Source organism: Orbicella faveolata, unplaced genomic scaffold, assembly GCF_042242905.1.
Source record: "Orbicella faveolata isolate gen_17 unplaced genomic scaffold, um_ofav_v1 contig_1, whole genome shotgun sequence".
Classification (NCBI taxonomy): domain Eukaryota; kingdom Metazoa; phylum Cnidaria; class Anthozoa; order Scleractinia; family Merulinidae; genus Orbicella; species Orbicella faveolata.
Genome location: NW_028301536.1, coordinates 6,454,001 through 6,460,000, shown reverse-complemented (window position 1 = coordinate 6,460,000; position 6,000 = coordinate 6,454,001). Strand labels below are relative to the sequence as shown.

Below are 6,000 nucleotides of genomic sequence, written 5' to 3'. Positions count from 1 at the left end.
CAGTTCAACCAATTATGATAATTACACCAAAGTGTCAGTTTGGCAGTTGTACAATTAATTTCAACACTTACAAATAAGCTTTTTCGAAGCAGCTATTTTAATGTATCGTGTATTTTCATTGAGGGAATATAGAAGCCATTCAACTTGTAAACGCTCGCGTGATTGTTCAGACTGTTTTTGTTGTCATTTTTTTCAGTGTTTATTTTTCGAATGCCCTCTAAAGTGATACTAATAGTAGTCGAGTTTATGTTCTTGGGCATAAATATGTTTTGGAACGGCTCGGGCTTAGACCGGGGCCTAAGACGAGTCTGAGACGGTCCCAAAACATATTTATACCCGCGAACATAAACTCTATTGTTTTATTGAACTATAAGTTATATTTCCAACATAGGTACCCTTATGTATGTGTACGTGTGCTGCAAAAACCGACGAACAAAGCTTAAGGTTTGTTCAATATGAGCGACCTTGCGTGAATAATAGATCGTAATTGCAACTCCACTAATGTTTCATCTCTAAATTACCTTACATCCACGAGCTCACCACAGCCTGAATTCTTTGATTACGTTTCGGGATCAGTTGCCCAACATGTCCTTCGCAGCATGGAAAGATCGCGTGACGATTATTATGACTGCCTGACTGACAATGTTAATTTAATACACGAAACTCAAACATTAGCATATTTTGCAGACGACTCATTACTCTAAACTGAAATCGCTCTGTCACCAGGAAACTTGCAATGATAAAAAATATCACAGTATTCATTCAAGCAGTAATAGACAGAGATTCCTTGTTCACGTACCTATTTCAGACATAAGCCAACAATCTAAAAAGTACCCATGTAATAATTTCTACCAGGTTATTGCACGTCTAGAGATTATATTCCTCAATTCAGAAACCAAAAGCGGAAGTAACTGAATTTGCATGAAAGTTTTATAAATAACTTGTGATTAGCGATAGTAGTGACTCCACTTCATAGCGTAATCATTGTAATTGTTTTGGCTCTGTTGTATAGAAATTGGGCGGTATTTTGAATTTCGATTTCGGTAAATCTGGCCGTGGAAAAGACGCTTCCAGCGGACGTTTGCTTTCATGTTGCTCTTTACCGATTAAGTTACCGATTAAGCGGATCTTGTATTGCCATAGTTAAAGATCTAAAGATCCAAACGCACGCAGTGTGCATTTATCAGTTGATAATTCTCATATGAACTGAAATGTATAACCAACATTGAACAAACCTGAAACAGACCTCCTTGGTGAGTGTTCCTGGTGGCGTAGGTTTCTACAACAAGAGCCGTGTATAAATCACATGACTATGTCATGTAGGACACACGAAATATCCAAAAATGACAGGAATTGAACTAACATGAGGTCTGTATTGGTCGAGTTATTTAGTGTAAGTTTATGACCGACCTGTTCGTGAACTCCATACATTTGCAAAGAAAGACTGAGACCTAAATCCCCCAATACAGACGGAATAAAGTGTTTATTATAGCAAACTATAAGAATGTCGAGGAAAAGGTTGTTGTTATTCATCGTGGTAGATGCAATAATAAAGTGTATTATCGTTTGTCTCACGATGTAGTCACTTGAGATGTAGATCGCGACGTTTCGACTGCTTACTGCTAGTCTTCTTCAGGCGATAAGGTCGACTGATTGCACGGTATCATTTATATCACAAAGGTCGGCTGTGATTGGTGCATTTCGATCCTCCTATTGTTCCATTGTTCCGGCGAGTAGCTGTTCCCTCAGTGGTCCGCTGTTGTACCGTTCTCCTGTTGTTGTGTTTCTTGATCGTGGGTATCCATGCTTCAGGAATTTCAATTCCACTATCCCTGTTGATGTTGTTAGGGTGAAGTCTTATGTGAATAGCTTCCTTGACCCTACGTGTGTACCAGTGAGGATCTCGATCAATAAACTTGACCTCATTCCAAATGGGATAGTGGCCGGTCTCGCGGGTGCGTTCAGAAACGGCGGAGGTCAGGAGATTAATTAAGATTAATTAACAGATAAAGAAGCCTCGACTGTGCTCTGTTCTGTTGTAAAGCACGTAGGAAGCGGTAGAGCACGAAAGAAGTATAGGGGAAAACGCGAGACGTAGTCGAGTGTTTTTTCCTACTTTCTGAGTGCTCAACCGCTTCCTAAGTACAGTCTAGGCTTCTTTATTTGTTTCATGATAAAGAATCCAATAATTTCCCCACGCATTCGCCTGAATTTTCAGACCAAACTTTATTTTCCAAACGAGTAAAAGTGGCGTCAGCCGTGCTCTATTTAACAAATAGATTCCATGTTGCCGTGCGTCTGTTCAGTAATAGATCACAGATGACGTAAAAATGTGGTAAGAACAAACAAGTGGCACACGAGGCGATAGCCGAGTGTGTCACTAATGTTCTTACCACATTTTGACGTCTTCTGTGATCTATTAATGAACAGACGCACGGCAACATGGAATCTATTTGTTTTATATAATAACGAAACAAACTACTACAGATAAAACTTTTTTCATTTCAAAATCTCTCAATATAACTCGAAAGCCGGCCTTTGCCCACTTTGGCGAACACGAAAAAAGCCATTTGACGTAATCTATTGTCTATACAAATTGAAGCATTCTCATTGGTTGCTATGCGTAGCAAAGAATTGTGATTGGTCCAGGAAAATCACGCCACTGTCAAACTTGACTCGAGCGTCGCTTCTCGTGGAATGAAAACTTACAGCGAAAGCAGAATTGAACTGCGAAATCTACAAATCTTAAAGAAAATGCTGGATAAGTCAAGTCAGTTTTTGTCATCAGAGCAGCCCTGTGAGTCGAAAAGCTTGGATGTTGCCTCGAATATTATAGGAGTTCAAAAACTACGCTCGGAAAAATTGCGGCTGCGGTCAACCTGGAGGCCATTCGATTCGAGTTTTGAATGAAAGGAGCGTTAGTGATGGTGGAAATTTGTGTCCTCTGTGGTTGGTGATTCTCAAATCAGTTTGAAATAGTGTCGAAGACACGTTTTAGCTGCGATACAGTTGGCCGTGAGCTGTAGTGAGCTATACTTTGCTCGCTGCTGTGCCCTGAAAGGGACTGGAACATACGCATCGGAAAGCAAGGTTATGTGTTTATTTTAACTGATTTTAAGAAGTGGTTTTGATGTTTTATTCCAGACAATCACTGTGTCAACAATTATTTTGAGACTGAGAAAAGTTCAATGTTTTAAATAAATTAATCTCATAAACATTTTGTTTATTGGGTTTGTTAAATTCGAGATAAAGCAATGGTTCTCGGCTTACCAAGGCTAATTTTTAATTTGTGTTTGGTTTAGTCTCGCTCGACTGCCGATTGAGACTGCTCGAGCATTTTTTCTGAGTCATTTTCTAAAACAGAAACGGCTTTATCTTTCTTCTTTCTGCCGGACTATGCTTCTGGTAGCTGTTCAATGCCTGGACAAGACTTTCTTGTACCTTATCGTCTGCCCAGTCATGTAAAATATTATCTAAACTCTCAAAACTTTCCGCCATTTTAAAACACAGGGGGAAAAACTTTGAAATGATGACGTCAGTCGTGCATCTGTCCTCTAATAGGTCATAGGCGAGAACCAATCAAAACACGAGAATAACTTGGGTTATTATATAATCTCTGATAACGCACGGTAAAATAAGCCAATCACAATCCTTGTTGGAATTGTTCAAAATACTTTGTTTGGCTAACGAAGCGACAGCTGTCAATCAGAAACTGGACTTCAGCCAAGCTTTCAGTTTCGATTAGTTTCGAGCGGCTTTCGACAGAAGAACGATGCCTTCAAAGTTCGCTGTTTAGATAATTTTTATATAAGGATCCAATTAAAGGCAGGTAAAGGTTTGTAGTCCAGAGGAATCCGGACGTATTGTGGTTCATGAAAACGTGCACTTTTCCAGTGGAAATTACGAAACAAGCTCAGAGCTCGCGGATGAAGATGTGAAATGCTGAGTTGAATTTGAAAGGAGCTACAGCTATTTACGGCTCGCAGCCGCTTGCAGCAAGATTGCGCGAACTAGCGTAAAAAGTTAGAAAGACTAAACTGCTCCCACTGGTTCTATTCCGAGCACAGAAGATAATATCAGAGCAAGCTTTAAACTGACCACTCCTCGATTCACTTCGCTGAGATGACCGGAGAACAAGCGTTACTCAACTGCATGTAAATGTTGTTTGAGCAATTGAGCATTTTTACAAAAATATAGCTTCTCATCATAAACAGAGATAGCTCAATTGTTGTTTTCTGTCGTTGTTTTACTTCTTAAGCATACTTTTTGCCCTCTTAACAAACAAAATGTCTTTTATTAAAGCACTGGTTAGGTTGAGAATTTGTTTTTCTCGCTGCGCGTTTTGTCGGCGGGAATCTAACAAAGCTTGTTATTTTAGTACAGTTGTACACTACTGTTGCTAACAATGGTCTCCGTGAGCCATATTTACTGCGGGCATAGAGCTCGTTTAAATCGAGTCACAGGAAATGTTTAATTTGGGTGAAATTTGTCAAAATTCTGGGGCAAAAATTTGAAAGCCAGCTTACCGTCATCAATCCGTGCTCTGTTCTCTGATAAAGCACGCTGTTTCAGCCAATCAGAGCTCGCGCTATATGGAAACTTTATCATAATACATGGTAAAAACATAATTTGCTACTGTTAATCGAAGCCACAAAATGTACAGTTTAAACGATAGAGTGCGGTGAAAGACGATCAAAGTGATGAAAAGCGAGTAGTTGCTACAAACAAAATAAATTACAAGTTATGAACGAATACAATAAAAGAAATAGAAATAACGAGACAAAGGTAAACGATACTCAAAGGAAAGCAGTGAAGACGGTAAATTAAAACTGAATGACTGTAACATTGCAATGGAAATGAACAAATATATTAGAAAAATGCATGCAACAAGGTCTGGGATTAAAACAAAAATGAAATTATGCGAAAAAGCCTAACAGAATATTCATTACGTGAAAGTGAGATAAACGAAAAGAATGCGATGAAAACGGAAAGAATGGGCATACAAACAGGGAAAAATAACAAAAGAATTGAATGCGGCGGCAACATAACTATTCCACAAAGAAACAAAGTATGTCCTGTCAATCCAACACCGCTCGACCCAGCCCAACTCAATTTAACTCAGCTCAACTCAACTCAATTCAACTCGTAGGTTAAATGTATTAAATTGTATTTTAGTAGACGTTTTTCAAAGTGTTTTTGTCGTTGTTGCTCAAATTCCCTTTAGTTGCTTGGGCTGGGAGCGTCTCTCTGCACTTTTGACCTTCTGTTTATTCAGTTGCGCTGTTTTCGGCCGTTCGCGGTCGTTTGCTTTCTCTGCCGTTCATGCAGTTGTTATTGTTTGTGCGGGGGACATCTGTGTCTTATTGAGACTCCTATTAAATTAAAGCCATAAACCCCCCAATTTTTTTGCCTTTAATAAAATCTACCAGTCAGTCCTCCAACTACTTCAGCGAAAAAATATCTCGATTGATCAAATCCCTGCGTTTCTACAGGCGTTTGAACTTGTAATTGCTCTGTTCAGAACCTGTGGGATCTGGGTCAAGCCACTAGTGACGTCACCTCGGAAACCGGGCTATAACACTCAAGAGACGTATTGATTCATATGTCATTAAAAATGGACAAGACTTTTCAGTTAGAGAACTGTATCATTTAGCCTTAAAATAGACTGTTTACAGTCGTTTGCTCAGTGACCTGGCCTTTGAATGGCAGCGAGGCTGGAAGTGACCTTGTTTCGATACAGACCTTCTTGCTTTTGTTGTGTAAATCAAATTGTTCTTGTGCTAACTAGTTGGCAGGAAAAGCAGGGAGGTCTGTATCAAAGCAAGGTCACCTTCAGCCTCGCTTGCATTCATAGGCCAGGTAACTAAGCACACAACTGTAAAATGGCCTATTCGGAGTCTAGCTACGATTAGGAAGGCTGCGATGTATATATTATTTTCCATTTCGAAGTGCGGCCGGCCAATCGAGCCCGCCGCATCAGAAGTCAGGCCAGGATCGACA

At 39.7% G+C, this 6,000-nt stretch overlaps 1 protein-coding gene across 2 annotated transcripts in view; it reads right to left on the bottom strand.

Moving 5' to 3' along the window:
* LOC110042328 (NLR family CARD domain-containing protein 4-like) overlaps window positions 1–1,317 on the bottom strand; it is a 20,062-nt gene extending 18,745 nt beyond the window's left edge. The window contains exon 1 of one of the 2 annotated variants that reach the window (XM_089286753.1): window positions 1,236–1,317. The gene's annotated coding sequence lies outside the window, so the exon portion shown is untranslated. The remainder of the gene's footprint in view (window positions 1–1,235) is intronic. The other variant, XM_089286758.1, reaches the window with a different exon arrangement.
* Between the last annotated feature and the right edge of the window lie 4,683 nt (window positions 1,318–6,000).